The following is a 17,299-nucleotide window of genomic DNA, read 5'->3' on the forward strand; positions in this document are numbered from 1 at the left end:
AGGAGTCCCTAAAAGTTAGAGTTTGGGAACTCAGTGCATGCCCGAGATAAATATTCACAGGCAGGGTGAACACTGAGTTCTGACAGAAACCTGGTAGACAAGAGTGATTGATTGCTCTCCTGTAAGGGCTCACTGGAGAGTCCAGGATGCACATTTTTCAGCTCTGGAGCTGGAGAGCTGGGCAACAAGACTTTCTTCCCACCCATCAGTACTGAAAGCCCTCAGGGAGCCAAACAGCACAACCTAGTGGACTCCAGAGCTGCTTACACAGAGCCTTGACTCCCTGTGCACTGGAGGCCCATTTCCACTAGGGCAAGTTCACCTGACACCATGTAACAGGTCCCTCCCCCAAAAGACCAGCACAACAACTCATTCACACCAAGTTCACTGATCATAGAGGGCTGCAAAGCTTCAGCTCTAGGGGAAATTTTTACATGTATATGTTCTTTCTTTATTTTTGGATCTAGTTTATTTTTTTAAAGATTTTATTTATTTATTTGACATAGAGAGAGAGACCACAAGTAGGCAGAGAGGCAGGCAGAGAGAGAGGGGGAAGCAGCCTCCCTGCTGAGCAGAGATCCCGATGTGGGGCTTGATCCCAGGACCCTGAGATCATGACCTGAGCTGAAGGCAGAGGCTTAACCCACTGACACCCAGGGGCTGGGATCTAGTTTCTTTTAACAAGCAGACCAAAACAAACCCAGGATCTAGTTTTTTTGTTTGTTTGTTTGTTTTGTTTTGTTTCTGTTGTTGATGATGCTGTTGTTTTTTTTCTTTCTTCTTTTATTTTCTGGACAAAATGATGAGGCAGAGAAATTCACCACAAAAGAAAGAACAGGAGTGGGGCACCTGGGTGGCTCAGTGGGTTAAGCCACTGCCTTCGGCTCAGGTCATAATCTCAGAGTCCTGGGATCGAGCCCCGTATTGGGCTCTCTGCTCAGCAGGGAGCCTGCTTCCTCCTTTCTCTCTGCCTGCCTCTCTGCCTGCTTGTGATCTCTGTCTGTCAAATAAATAAATAAAATCTTTAAAAAAAAAAAAAAAGAAAGAAAGAAAGAAAGAAAGAAAGAACGAACAGGAGGTAGTACTCACAGCCAGGGATTTTTTTTTTTTTTAATTTATTTCACAGAGAGAGAGATTACAAGTAGGCAGGCAGAAAGAGGGGGAAGCAGGCTCCCCACCAAGCAGATAGCCCGATGCAGGGCTGGATCCCAGGACTCCAAGATCACAACCCAAGCTCAAGGCAGAGGTTCAACCCACTGAGCCACTCAGGCCCCCCTACAGCCAGGGATTTAATCAATATGGCTATAAGTAAGATATCCAAACTAGAATTTAAAACAACAATTATAAAGATACCAGCCAGGCTTGAAAAAAGCATAGAAGTCACTAGAGAATCCCTTACTGTAGAGAAATAAGAACTAAAATCTAGTGAGGCCAAAAGTAAAAATGCTATAACTGAGAGGAAGTCCCAACTGGAGACCACACAAATGAAGACGAAAGAAGCAGACGAGTGAACCAGTGATCTACAGGATAAAACTACAGAAAATAATGAAGCTGAAAAGAAAAGCGAAAGAAAACTATTACATTATGAAGGTAGACCTAGGGAAGTTAGTGATTCCGTAAAGCAAAATAATATCCATGATACAGGAGTCCCAGAAGAAGAGTGGGGGATAAGGGGCTGAAGTTTCACTTGAACAAATTATAGCTGAGAACTTCCCTAATCTGAGGAAGGAAACAGGCATTCAAGGCAAGAAGCACAGAGAACTCCCTTCAAAAACAACAAAAATAGGTCAAAACCTCATCATATTATAGTAAAAATTGCAAATTACAAAATATAGTGAAAATCCTGAAAGCAGTCTGGGACAAGACATACTTAACCTACAAAGGTAGACACGTAAGGCTGGCAGCAGGCCTGTCCACAGAGACCTGGCAGGCCAGAAGGGACTGGCCCAATATATTCAATGTGCTAAATGGGAAAAATATGCAGCCAAGAATACTTTATTCAGCAAAGCTATCATTCAGAATAGAAAGAGAGTTTCCAAGACAAACAAAAACTAAAGGAATCCATGAACACTAAATCAGCCCTGCAAGAAATATTAAAGGGGACATATTGAGAGAAAGAGAGACCAAAAATAACAAAGACTGGAATGGAACAGACAATCTACAGAAACAGCAACTTTACAAGTAATACAATAGCACTAAGTTAATATCTTTCAGTAATTATTCTGCATGTAAATGGGCTAAATGCTCCAATCAAAAGACACTAGGTATCAGAAAGAAAAAACAAAACAAACAAAAGAACAAGACACATCAATATGTTGCTTACAAGAAACACGTTTTAGACCCAAAGACACCTCCAGACTGAAAGTGAGGAGGTAGAGAACCATCTATCATGCTAATGGACATCAAAAGAAAGCTGGGGTGGCAATCCTTATATCAAACAAACTAGATTTTAAACCAAGACTGTAATAAGAGAGGAAGAAGGACATCATATCATAATAAAGGGCTTTATCTGACAAGATCTAACAATTGCAAATATATATGCCCCTAACTCGGGAGTAGCCAAATATATAAATCAATTAGTAATGAACTTACAGAAGGTGCCTGCATGGCACAGTCAGTTAAGCTTCTGCCTTCAACTCAGGTCCCGCATTAGGTTTCCTGCTCAGTGGTGAGTCTGCTTCTCCCTCTCCCTCTGCTGCACTCTCTCTCTCTGTCAAATAAATGAACTCTTTTTTTTTTTAAAGATTTTATTTATTTATTTGACAGAGAGAAATCACAAGTAGGCAGAGAGGCAGGCAGAGAGAGAGGAGGAAGCAGGCTCCCCGCCGAGCAGAAAGCCCGACGCGGGGCTTGAACCCAGGACCTGGGATCATGACCTGAGCCGAAGGCAGCGGCCCAACCCACTGAGCCACCCAGGCGCCCCATAAATGAACTCTTTTTAAAAAAGAGCTTAAAAAAATAACAAATTTAAAGAAACTCATTGATGATAATACAATAGTAGTAGGGGGAATTTAACACCCCACTCACAGCAATGGATGTGGATTCACTGGATTCATCTAAGCAGAAAATCAACAAGGAAATGAGGGTTTGGGGGTTTTTTTGGTGGGTTTTTCTTCCTTTTTTTTTTTTTAAAGATTTTATTTATTTATTTGACAGACAGAGATCACAAGTAGGCAGAGAGGCAGGCAGAGAGAGAGAGGGAAGCAGGCTCCCTGATGAGCAGAGATCCCAATGTGGGGCTCGATCCTAGGACCCTGGGATCATGACAAGAGCTGAAGGCAGAGGCTTTAATCCACTGAGCCACCCAGGTGCCCCTTTTTTCCATTTTTAAAAAATTTTTTAAAGATTTTATTTATTTGAGAGAGACAGAGAACACACGAGAGAGAGCTAGAGAAGGCATGAGAAGGGGAAGGGGCATAGGGAGAAGGAGATAACCCACTGAGCAGGAACCCAATGTGGGACTTGATTCCAGAACCCTGGGATCATGACCTAAGCCAAAGGCAGACATTTAACCAACTGAACTACCCAGGTGCCCTGAAACGAGAGCTTTGAGTTACACACTGGACCAAGATGCACTGAGCAGATATATTAAGAGCATTTCATCCTAAAGCAGCAAAATATACTTTCTTCCCAAGTACACATGGAACATTCTCCAGAACAGATCACATACTGGGTCACAAATCAGGACTCAACCAGAACAAAAAGGTTAAGTTCATACCATGCATATTTTCAGACCACAATGCTATGAAACTTGAAGTCAACCACAAGAAATTTGGAAGGACACAATACATGGAGGTTAAAGAATATCTTACTAAAGAATAAATGGGGGGTGCCCGGGTGGCTCAGTTGGTTAAGCATATGCCTTTGGCTCGGGTCATGATCCAGGGGTCCTGGGATCGAGCCCCACATCAGGCTCCCTGCTCAGCGGGGAGTCTGCTTCTCCCTCTGACCCTCCCCTTCTCATGCTCTGTCTCTCTCTGTCTCTCTCACTCTCTTAAGTAAATAAATAAAATCTTAAAAAAAAAAAAAGAATGAATGGGTAGAAGGAAATTAAATAATTTTTAAAAAATACATGGAAACAAATGAAAATGAAAACATGACAGTTTAAACCATTTGGGATGCAGCAAAGGCAGTCCTAAGAGGGAAGTATATAGCAATACAAGCCTTTCTCAAGAAGCAAGAAAAATCTCAAACACACAATATAACATTACACCTGAAGGAGTGGGGGGCGGGGGCGGGGAGGGACAGCAAATAAAGCCTGAACCCAGCAGGAGAAAAGAAATAATAAATATTGGAACAGAAATCAATGAGGTAGAAATAAAAAAACAGTACAACAGATCAACAAAATTAGGAGCTGGTTGTTTAATAAAAGAATTAGAAAGACTGATAAACCTGTAGCCAGACTTATCAAGAAGAGAATAAATTTAAAAAATAAATAAATAAATAAATAAATTTTAAAAATAGAATAAATTAATTTTAAAAATATTAAAAAATTAAAAATCTGAATGAAAGAGGAGAGATTATAAACAACATTGAAGAAATACAAACAGTTCTAACAGAATATCATGAGCAATTATATGCCAACAAATCAGGCAATCTGGGGGGAATGGATGCATTCCTAGAAACATATAAGCTACCAAAACTGAAAATGGAAGAAACAGAAAATGTGAACAGACCCATAACCAGCAAAGAAATTGAACCAGTAATCAAAAATCTCCCAGAAAACAAGCATCCAGGGCTGGATGGCTTCCCAGCGGTTTTCTACCAAACATCTGATGAAGAATTAATACCCATTCTTCTGAAACTGTTCCCAAAAATAGAAATGTACAGAAAACTTCCAAACTCATTCTATGAAGCCTTAATCCCCAAACTAGACAAAGATCCCACCATAAAGGGGAAATTGCAGACCAATATCCCCAATTTTGCATGGATGTAAAAATTCTCAACAAGGTACTAGCTAATAGGATCCAACAGTACATTAAAAGAATTATTCACATCACCAAGTGGGACTTATTCCTGGGCAGCAGGGGTGGTTCAACATCCACAAATCAATCAATGTGATACACCACATTAATAAAAGAGAAAGGATAAGAACCATACGATCTTCTCAATAGATGCAGAAAAGTCATTTGACAAAGTACAGCATCCTTTCTTGATAAAAACTCTCCACAATGTAGGGATAGAGGGAACATACCTCAACATCAGAAAAGCCATATATGAAAGACCCATAGCAAATATCATCCTTAATGGGGGAAAACTGAGAGCATTTCCCCTAAGGTCAGGAGCATGATAAGGATGTCTACTCAACAAAAAGCAATAAAAGGCATCCAAACTGGCAAAGAAGAAGTCAAACTTCCACTCTTCACAGATGACATGAAATGTAGACTTCACCCAGTCCCAAAAGACTCCACCAAAAAAGTGCTAGAACTGATACAGGAATTCAGCAAAGTTGCAGGATATAAAATCAATGCTCAGAAGTCTGTTGCATTTCTATACACTAATAATGAAGTAATAGAAAGAGAAATCAAGGAATCAATCCCATTTACAATTCCACCAGAAACCATAAGACATCTAGGAATAAACCTAACCAAAGATGTAAAGGATCTGTATTCTGAAAACACAGAACATTTCTGAAAGAATCTGAGGAAGACAGAAAGAAATAGAAAAACATCTCATGTGCATGGGTTGGAAGAACAAACATTAAAAATGTCTATGCTACCCAAAGCAATCTACACGTTCAATGCAATCCCTATCAAAATACCACCAGCATTTTTCACAGAGCTAGAGCAATTCTAAAATTTACATAGCCAAATTTGTACCCAAAGTAATGTTGAAAAAGAAAAACAAAACTGGAGGCATCACATTTCCAGACTTTAAGCCGTATTACAAAGCTATAATCAAGATAGTGTGGTATGGGCCATGGTTTTTTTTTTTTTTTAAGATTTTATTTATTTATTTGACAGAGAGAGAGAAAGAGAGAGATCACAAGTAGGCAGAGAGGCAGGCAGAGAGAGAAGGAAACAGGCTCCCTGCTGAGCAGAGAGAGCCCAATGTGGGGCTCGATCCCAGGACCCTGGGATCATGACCTGAGCCGAAGGCAGAGGCTTTAACCCACTGAGCCACCCAGGCGCCCCTGGGCCCTGTTTTTGACACAGAGATCAATGAAACAGAAGAGAGAACCCAGAAATGGATGCTCAACTCTATGGGTACTAATCTTTGACAAAACAGGAAAGAATATTCAATGGAAAAAAGACAGTCTCTTCAACAAATGGTGTTGGGAAAATTGGACACACATGGGCAGAAGAATGAACTGGACTACTTTCTTACACCACACACAAAAATAAATTCAAAATGGATGAAAGACATAAACATGAGACAGGAATCCATCAGAATCCTAGAGGAGAACAAAGGCAACAACCTTTTGACATCAGCGGCAGCAACCTCTTGCTAGACATCTCTCCAGAGGCAAGAGAATCAAAAGGAAAAATGAACTATTGGGACTTCATCAAGATAAAAAGATTTTGCACATCAAGGGAAACAATGAACAAAACTAAAGGACAATCTATAGAATGGGAAAATTTATTCACAAATAACTTATCAGATAAACAGCTAATATCTAAAACTATAAAGAACTCATCAAACTCAATACCCCAAAAAACAAAAAATTCAGCTAAGAAATGGGCAGAAGACATGATAGACATTTCTCCAAAGAAGACATCCAAATGGCCACCAGACACATGAAAAAATGCTCAACATCACTCAGCATCAAGGAACTACAAATCAAAACCACAATGAGATACCACCTCACAGGAGTCTGGCTAAAATTAATAACCCAGGAAACAATGGATGCCGGTGAGGACGTGGAGAAAGGGAAACCCTCTTACACTGTTGGTGGGAATGCAAACTGGTACAACCATTCTGGAAAACAGCGTGGAGTTTCCTCAAGAAGTTAAAAATAGAGCTACCCTACGACCAAGCAATAGCACTACTGCATATTTACCCCTGGTATTTATAAATCAATAAATCAATCAATCTTTAAAAAAGAATTTTCAGGTTGCATCTAAAAGTGAAATCAAACTGTATGCTGCATTATTGAGGCTCACCTAAAAGTGATTCAGAAGATTGAAATAGGATAACTAAAGATCTGCTAGTCAAGGGCAAATAAAGGAAAGCAGGAGTAACAATTTTAATTGACAATGAGATAGAGGCCAAAAATCTTTAAATGAGAAATACTGCTTACAGTTTTAATTCACAATGAAAAGGTATAAGTATCAGGAATTATGTTGTATAATATCATACTCATAAAGCAAAAATTACAAGTGATATAGGGAGAAATAAATTTACTCTTGCAGTAAAGGAGTTACTTTTAATGAGTACTCAAACTTACAAAAACCTTAGTAAGTTTGACCACATATAAATAAAAATGTTTTGGGGCTTTTGGGTGAATCAGTGGGTTAAAGCCTCTGCCTTCAGCTCAGGTCATGATCCCAGGGTCCTGGGATTGAGCCCCGCATCGGGCTCTCTGTTCATCGGGAAGCCTGCCTCCCTGCCCCCGCACCTCCCCCCCGCCTGCCTCTCTGCCTACTTGTGATCTCTGTCTGCCAAATAAATAAATAAATAAATCTTTTTAAAAAATAAGTGTTTTCACATAACAAAAACAGAAGCAAACTTCATAAAGTTAAAAGACAAATTTGTTGATTCAAGGGCATGAAGAATCCAAAGTGGTCAAGTGACAGTCTTAATTTCCAATTCATTGGAATTATTACTATGTCTCCTATTAGAAGCATTTCTCCCTTTAGAACTAAGACCAGTAGCCTAGTAGAGCACAAGTTTTTAGGGATAGGTAGCAAAAATTTTACTGGGTTACTAGGGATGCCATTTCTATTTCCATCCCTTGATTCCTAGACTGGTGAATGCCTGCTATGAGAAAAACAGCACCCTATATTGGACATTGATTCAGAGTATATAAGCTTCCTGGAGAAACTTTCCCTCGGCCCCACTAGATACTGCCACCTGGCTGGCACTGTAACTGAATCTGAAACGCCATTCCACCATTCTGTCAAATCAGCTACTTAGGATGGTGGGAAACATTGTAAGACCAGTGAATTCCATTACCATGGGCCTACTGCCAAGCTTCACCTGCTATAAAGTTGAGTTCCTTCACCAGAAGCAATGCTGTGTGGAATACCATGATGGTGGATAAGGCGTTCAGTGAGTCCACAGATGTTAGTTTGGGCAGAAGCATTATGTGCAAGGAAGGCAAATCCATGTTCAGAGTGTCAATTCCAATAAAAACAAATCGTTGCCTCTTCCATGACAGAAGTCGTCCAGTGTAATCAACCTGCCATCAGGTAGCTGGCTCATCACTCCAATGAATAGTCATATCAGAGATGTAGTGTTGGTTTCTGCAGACTGAGCACTTGGCAATGGCTATAGCCAGATCAGCCTTGGTGAATGAAGTCCATGTTGTTGACCCCATCATAACCTCCAACCTGCCACCCTGGTCACTCACTGGGCAAAGACAGCGGTGGCTTGAAGGGGCCAATTGTTATCCACTTATTAAAATCGTCCTCTGCTGTGGTCACCCTTTGCTGAGCATTTATACAGGACACAAATATATTCATGTTTTTCACCCATTCAGAGAAATCAATGTATCTCTTTTGCAGACTTCCTTGTCAGCAACCTTCTAATCATGTTCCTTCCAAGTCCCTGAAGGGGACAGTCCATGAATTGGTATATAATCACTCATCAGGCCATTTCTCCTTCCAAGCAAAACAGTAACCAGATGCACTGCTTGAAGTTCTGCCCATTGAGAGGATCTCCCTCTATCACTGCCTTCATGGATATACACAGCTGCCCACTTTTGGGTGGTGCCTGCATATCCTGCAGAACCATTTGTAAACCAGGACCAAGTTTTCTCTTCCTCTGTCACCTGATCAGAGGGAACTTCCTATAAAGCCACAGGTGCAGGCTGGGACAGAGAAGGTAGGACAGCAGGAGTTAAGACCATCAATATTTGGGCCACTTCTTTATATTATTACTTGTGCTTCCAGGACCTATGGGATATTAGTCTAGTTATAGTTCTAGATGCAAAGAGGGGCGTTGGGAGTGGGTTCTGAAGAGAATCAGCAGTGTCTTCCAAGGCAACTGTCTTGGGGCAGACCATTAGTTTCCTAGTGCAATGCAGGATATATCTCCACAGAGAGGGGTAGACAGGTTGCTTCTACCAGCAAAGAAAGTACAACTGAATTTACAGGCCCAGTGTCCCAAACTTCATCAGGGCATTCTCGTACACCCCATTCCAAATATCAGAATCCCATTCCTTCCTCACCAATGCCTCCACTTTTCAATTCACATTATAATTTGGCTACTAACATGATGAGATTCTGGGTTTGGTGTTCAGCAATCTCAGCTCTGCAGCTACAGGAGTATCTTTCAGCATAGACATAGAAGCTTTCAATCATTTATACAGTTCTTGGGCTGGGACTCTGAACCCTTGATCTCGTCCATTTTTCCCCCCACTTCGTTCAGTGACATTAGAAGCAACAGCAATTTCATTATACTCGTTAATTTGACAAAAATGTTTGAAGGTATCATACACAGTAATCCAGATCCTTGCCTCTTGTGTTTGATTAGGAATATCCAATAGTGGTATTTCACATATTCCTATTTTCATATCATGTCACAGATTTTATCATCACTTTTACTGTTTACTACTGGAAATACAATCCTTAGCATCTTTAAAATCTGATCAGATCAGAGAGCCAATTCTAGAAACCCCAGAACCTACTCAGAGAATTCACCCTTAAGATTCTGCTCCCTTAGAACCACTCTTAGTATCAACATCTGTATTAGTCAGGATTCTCCAAACAGAACCAACAGGATGTGTATACACATCTATATATCCATCCATAGTGAGGGCATTATCTACTGTTGAGATTAAAAAAGAGAAATTTAAGGAATTGGCTCATGTGATTGTGGAGGCTTCGTGAATCCAAAACCTGCAGCACAGGCTGGCAGACTGGAGACCCAGGGGAAGAGTTGCAGTTTGCATCCAAAAGCAGTCTGCTGGCACAATTCCTTCTTGCTATAGGGAGGTCAGTCTCTATTCTATTAAGGCCTTCAACTGATTGAATGAGGCCCACTCATATTATGTAGAATAACCTACTTTACTCAAAGTCCACCAATTTTTTTTTAAAGATTTTATTTATTTATTTATTTGACAGACAGAGATCACAGGTAGGCAGAGAGGCAGGCAGAGAGAGGAAGGGAAGCAGGCTCCCTGCTGAGCAGAGAGCCTGATGCGGGGCTCGATCCCAGGACCCCGGGATCATGACCTGAGCCAAAGGCAGAGGCTTTAACCCACTGAGCTACCCAGGCACCCCGTAAGTCCACAATTTTTAATATCATCCAAAAAAACACATTCAGAATAACATTTGACCAAATATCTGGGAACCAACATGGCCCAGCCAAGTTGACACATAAAATTAACAATCACAAATGGTTATCTCTTAGGGAAGTTTATGAATTTATTTAAATTTTTGTTTTTGATTTTTCTATTATTATCATATATTATCTAATAAGTAAATATATTTTTAATAGTTTTTTTTTAAAAAGATTTGTGGGGCACCTGGGTGGCTCAGTGGGTTAAAGCCTCTGCCTTCGGCTCAGGTCATGATCTCGGGGTCCTGGGATAGAGCCCTGCATCAGGCTCTCTGCTCGGTGGGGAGCCTGCTTCCCCCCTTCTCTCTGCCTGCCTCTCTGCCTACTTGTGATCTCTCTCTCTGTGTCAAATAAATAAGATTTTAAAAATAGATTTGCTTTGGGAAGTCTTCCGTAGTAGCATAGCACTCAGAATATACCATTATAGCTGTTGAGTACATTGTGTATATTGTGTGTCCTATTGTATGTTTGTCTAAGAGACTAGGAAGGCTCTACAGGAAAGAGCCTCCACTTTTCATGTGCGTATGTTTACCCCAAGCACACTACTCTGCTACAAAGCACACTCAAAGAATGAATGGCCAATAACAGAAAAAATATTACCCCAAATCCATACTATTACTCCACCTACCCATTCTAAACCTGCCCCACTTCTGGGATTTCTTTGACCTCTTCAGACTCCTAGACTAGAAATGGTGACCACATAGTACATGTTTCAAAATTCTGTCAACTTTATGTCAAGAATGCTTGTAGCCCCTGGCCTTTTGCTATCTGTATGTCCACTGCTTTGATTTGAATATCACACTTACAAAACATGTGTTTTATTTAAAAAGTAATACATGCTTATTTCTGAAAGCGTAGGCCAAAAGAACAGATTTTTCAAAACAATATAATTCTATACTTCATTTAGGAAAAACAAACATGCAAAATAGCCAGAAAATTTCTGAAGAAAGATTGAAGAGGATGCAGCTCTACCAAACTTTGAAACATATTGTGAAACTATAGTAAATAAAATATGGTGTTCCTACTTATAAAGACTTAGCTATGAATTTAGTCCAAGGTGGATCCAGGTTCGTTTGAGAACATAGCATATGCTAATAATTGCATTACATATTAGTGGTGGAAAATATGAATTATTCTGGAAAAAAAATTAAACTGGATTCTGTGTGAGCTCTTTCCAAATACCGATAACCAATTCAGTCCTCAGATTCCAACGTTTTTTTTTTTTTTAAGATTTTATTTATTTATTTGACAGAAATCACAAGTAAGCAGAGATTCAGGCAGAGAGAGAGGGGGAAGGAGGCACCATGCTGAGCAGAGAGCCCAATGCGGGGCTCGATCCCAGGACCCTGAGATCATGACCTGAGCTGAAGGCAGAGGCTTTAACCCACTGAGCCACCCAGGCGCCCCAGATTCCAACGTTCTTGATTCTCCAACACCAACTGGGTATCCAGAAATTCAATCCAATTCTAATTCTACCTGGAATCAGCCCAGACCCTGCAGTGAAGGGCTCAGTCCCAGAAGATTGCCTCCACTTCAGACTCCAGTTACAAGCTCCAGGTCTACATGCTACCTCCATTTCTGTCTGACTTGGCTGCAAATTTGGGGGTTCCCACAATTCCCTCCTCAGGTTTGAAAAAAAAATTTTTTTTTAAGATTTTTTTTTTATTTGACAGACAGAGATCACAAGTAGGCAGAGAGGCAGGCAGATAGAGAGGAAGGGAAGCAGGCTCCCTGCTGAGCAGAGAGCCCGATGCGGGGCTCTATCCCAGGACCCCGGGATCATGACCTGAGCTGAAGGCAGAGGCATTAACCCACTGAGCCGCCCAGGAGCCCCAGGTTTGAAAATTTTTGAGACTGACTCAGAACTTGGGAAATCACTTCACTTAGGTTTATGGTTTATTATAAAGGATACAACTCAGAAAGAAACCAAATGGAAGAAATGCACAAGACCAGGTACTGGGGAAGAAGCACAGAGCTTCCAAGCCCTCTAGGTACACCACCCTACCAGGATATCAATGTGTTTACCCACCCTGGTTATTCAACCATTTTTATAAACTATCTGGTGCCCACATGCCTCCCCCAGAGGATGGGGGCATGGGACTGAGAATCCCCACCCTATAATCACTGTGTTTAGTCTTTCTAGTGACCAGTCCCCATCCTGAGGATTCTAGGGTTCTCACCTTAACTTACATCATTAGCACAGGCTCAGGTATATTCTAAACAGAACTGTTATGGATAACAAAATATACTCCCATACTCAGAAATAGTTAAGGACTTCTGTGCCAGGAACCAGGGACAAAGACCAAATACATATTTTCATAGTACCACAGATTTTTATCACATTCCTTACTAAAATAAATTTCAAATGAATCAAGGATTAAAATGAAAATGAAAATCTTAAAAATACAAAAGAAAACATAGAAGAATTTTAAGAATACTTTTTAAGAGCATAAGGCCTGTTTTACACAGTAGAGCACAAAATCCAATGCCCATAAAAGGAAAGGAAAAAAAAATATATGTGACTACAGGAAAAGAATTTTTTAAATTTTTAATTGGAAAAAAGACATACAAACTGCTGTACAAATAGTATTGAGACAAGTTAAGTGCAACACAGAAAACATAAACACTCCTACAAATCCACAAGAAACCAAACAGGAAAGCAGACAAAAGACATGAATAGACAGTTCACAGAAACAGGTCACATCTAAGATACAGGCTCACCTTCACTCTCAATAAACGAAACTTTAAGATACCATTTTTCACCTATAAGACTGGCAAACATAGAAAGAAAATGTTAAACATGTGGATGTATATTCTTCTGGTTCTTTATTGATATATATACATATATATACACATACACTTGGAAGACTTAAAAACAAGACACTGGACACACTTTGTCTATTTCATATTTTCATGTATATACTTCTGCATCTCCCTTTTGTGGCTACATAAATTTGTGAAGCTTTGCAAAAATAAAAATATTCTGAAATTTTTAATATAGTTAGGATTTTAATGCATATCCTTGTTTTGGTATAGATACATGGGGAGTGGTTACAAAAATGAGAATGTAAAATTTACACCATTTAGTATGTTTTTGCCTCTTATCAAGAACACCTCTTTATGTCATTAAATATGCCTTCATCACCTTTGCACAGACTTTTCAACATCCTTCTTTCTGATTGCCCTATCCTTAGTTTTCTCTTAGTTCATCCTCCATTCCACCTCCAGAGTCATCTTCATCACTAGTTAGGTTCCCACTGCTGACCCAGATGTCTTAACCAGGACGTGACAGCCAGGAAATACTACTTCTCCAGATTTGTCTCTTGCAACCTTCTTCTCTCCATCCTAAGTATACACCTTTCAATGGGCATGCCAGTTCCTTTCACTGTTACTGTCTGGAATCACTCTCCTAAGCCCTCTTCTTGCAAAAATTATTTATCTATCTTTCAAAGTTCCATCAGCCTCATCTCCTCCAAGAAACCTTCCTTGGTGCTCAAAGCTAAAACCTCTGTGCTCACTGTACTTCATTTCTCTTAACTATAACATCTTACAATTTATGGTCATTCACCTGTTTACAAGTTTATCTCCTTGTAGGCCATGCCTGTTCAGGATTAGGGATTTTATTTATTTCTATACACACTGGATGGGAATGGGGATAAGAATGAGGAGTGAAGTGGTCCTTAAAGAGTGTTCCAAGCACCGAAAAATTCAGAATGACCAGGAAATGCAGTGAGTAAGAGAAAAAGAGAAAAGGGTTTTAACCCAGAGTGGTAGGCACAAGATGTTGCTGATTCTGGAAGCAAATTAAGACGTTTATATTTCAGTCTAAGGTTTTGAGGATAACAGGGATTATAAGCAGAGCTGTGGCTCATAGATTTATTTTTGATAGACTGCTCCAGTAGTAACATGGGGAAGAAAGGCAGAACGATTACTTAGGGCACTACAGTATTTATACAGGTAAGAAATCATCATGGCCTAAACCTGAGTGGTGTAAGTGGGGATGGAGAAAAATGGATATATCTAGAAAGTGTTCAGGGAGTAAGTAGATGTGAGGGGCTGGGGCAAAGGGAGGAGTCAAGGGTGAAATTTAGGTTTTTGACCCTCTACTCATACAACATAGCATGACCTTGTTGGTCATTTAACCTTTTGGGGTTGATTTAATCATCTATGAAACTGGCTTAATTATACCTGACCTATTAAATGGCAAAGGATTCATATTAGTGAATGAAACACTACATGTGAAGTCCCGTAAGAATTATATAGCTTAAAAAAAAAAGAATTATATAGCGTAATTGTACTGTATGAATGCAAAAGTGGCAATTCACACCTTCCATGTCAGGCACAACATAAAGCATGTTACTTACAAATGCAATTTCATTTAATTTTTTCTAAGATGTCACTTGCCCCTACTTTATAGATTACGAAATAGAGTAAAAAAAAAAAATTAAATAACTTGCCCAAGGTCACCTAATGGTACATATTGTCAAACTAGAATTCTTTTTTTCTTTTTTGCCAAACTAGAATTCAAACTCAAATTGTCTCTAGGATTCTATTACCACCACCTTGCCTCATTAGAGTTCATTCCTCAAAATTTTATTCTTTATTGAAATCCCTCCCTAATCAAATTGCTAAATATCTGCAGTTGCCACAACCGCTTCAATTATGATTGAAATGGAGCTGCTCCCACAACATGACCCTTTGTGCAAAATTCTCCCAATACATTCTAGCGTTTTCCACTCTACACATACATTAGCATACAGGCTACACTCCCTTGCTACATTCTTTTGCATGGTATAATGAAAGCAATTAATTTGTTTCAAAGTGTGGCAGTGGAGGCGAGTAGAATGCTATAAGCAAACAGACTGCCTCTACAGGGATCATGTGGATCTGTTTTACTGAGACTGTCTGGTGTCATGTTAGTGGAGATGCCTAATAAAAATTCCATTCAGGGGCACCTGGGTGGTTCAGTCATTAAGCGTCTGCCTTTGGCTCAGGTTACGATCCCAGGGTTCTGGGATCGAACCCCATTATCCGGCTCCTGGCTCAGCAGGAAGCCTGCTTCTCCCTCTACCACTCCCTCTGGTTGTGTTCCCTCTCTCACTGTGTCTCTCTCTGTCAAATGATAAATAAGATCTTTAAAAATAAATAAAAAATAAAAAATAAAATTCCATTCATTGTGGATTTCTTGCATCAATTTTGATTTTTTTTTAAATATCGTATTAAAATATTATTGGTCTTAGGCACCTGGTGGCTCAGTGGGTTAAGCCTCTGCCTTCGGCTCAGGTCATGATCTCAGGATCCTGGGATGGAGCCCCGCATCGGGTTCTGCTCCGCGGGGAGCCTGCTTCCTCCTCTCTCTGCCTGCCTCTCTGCCTACTTGACATCTCTGTCCAATAAATAAATAAAATCTTTAAAAAAAATTGGTCTCAATTACTAAGTTTTTGGTGCCCCTTTAAATTTTGTACCTCAGGAGATCCACCCCCCCCCATTTCCCTACCTGCAAGTAGGTACCTGAAAACCGCACAACCTCATCTCCGCTCCCGTCTCCTCACTCGTCTGTAACAGTCAATACATCTGCACACACAAGTAAGGTACTAGCGCAGTAAGTAACGCTATGACTCAAACGTGTATGTGTGCTTTTCCGATTCTCAAGCATAAAGCCACCTCGGAGCATTACACACCAGGGTATTCACGGCAGCTGAAGAGCAAAAGACCGGGAACAACCTAAGTGTCACCCAGCGAATGACCGGTTAATCCCGTCACTCTCACAGAGAATACCAGCAGCTCTTAACGGGAAGGAGGCGTCCCTGCTCCTACTGATGTGGAAAATCGCCGACATGGAGTGTAACACACCCAACGTGCGCGTTATAAACCGGCATCCGTGTGGAGGAAATACTCGTACCTCGGTAGGCTTATTCACAAACTCAGCATCCGGAAGTTCGGAGTATCTGAGGGTGACGGCGTGGTCTGAAGGAAGCTGAAGGAAAGGCAAGAAGCCCACTTTTCACCACACCCTTCGGCACTTTGACTTCTAACATTTTCCTCATTACCTACAAAAATGAAGCCAAGACGTCACCTCGCAGACCGAATGCGGGCGCTGAGTACCGGGAAGCAGAGAGGAACCGCACGCACCCCTCGGAATTGGTCCTAAAAGGGAGTCAGTCCTCTCCGAGAACTGGATCCCTACTCACTCCACCATCGAAAACCTGCCTCGAGGGCGTCTGCCTTCCCCTCAGGTCGTGACCCCAGGGTGCTGGGATCGAGTCCTTCATGGGGCTCCCCGCTTCTCCCTCTGCCCGGGCGCTCTCCGACAAATGAATGAATAAAGAAAACCCGCCTAGAGAGCCGCGCGTCCTGAGAGGGGCGGGCCGCCCGCCCGGCTTCTCCTCAGCCAACAGCTTGCTAAAAAGGCACCGCGCACCCGCCCTCTTCATCTTCCAACCCCCGAGCACTGGGCGAGAGACACTATCAGACGCACCGCCGTATCCCCACGGCACCGAGGCCCCCTCCAAGCACGCAGCAGTCAAGAAAACGCTGCTGCCAGGACGCCTAGCAAACCGCGCGAGGGGGGGCGGAGCCCACCCTACACCTGCGGCCAGAGACCTCCGCGAGAGCCGCCCGTTCTGCAGTCACGCCCGGACGCGCGCGGCCCACAGGCCCCTCCTCCGTCCCCAGGTCCCGGGTCCGAAAAGCCGGGGCCTGACGGCCGCCAACACCCGGCCGCCGCGAACCCTTACTGCCCCGTAATAGAGCCTTCCTACGCGCAATGGAGGCCGCGCGGCCGCGAGGGGCGGGACCGTCGGTGCCACCACCCAGCGAGCGGCCGACCCGCGGCCCAATGGTAGCGGCGCTCGGG

General features: G+C 41.6%; 1 protein-coding gene across 5 annotated transcripts in view; it reads right to left on the reverse strand.

The window, feature by feature from the left end:
- The window catches only part of PSPH (phosphoserine phosphatase), a 44,015-nt gene extending 26,834 nt beyond the window's left edge, over positions 1-17,181 (reverse strand). For 2 of the 5 annotated variants that reach the window (XM_047713662.1, XM_047713659.1), the window contains exons 1-2: positions 17,026-17,160; positions 16,346-16,493 (exon numbers count right to left, since the gene is read on the reverse strand). The gene's annotated coding sequence lies outside the window, so the exon portion shown is untranslated. Of the gene's footprint in view, positions 1-16,212; positions 16,319-16,345; positions 16,494-17,025 lie in introns of those variants that run through there. The other 3 variants (XM_047713660.1, XM_047713664.1, XM_047713665.1) reach the window with 3 other exon arrangements.
- Between the last annotated feature and the right edge of the window lie 118 nt (positions 17,182-17,299).

The sequence above is a fragment of the Lutra lutra genome, chromosome 18 (assembly GCF_902655055.1).
Source record: "Lutra lutra chromosome 18, mLutLut1.2, whole genome shotgun sequence".
Classification (NCBI taxonomy): domain Eukaryota; kingdom Metazoa; phylum Chordata; class Mammalia; order Carnivora; family Mustelidae; genus Lutra; species Lutra lutra.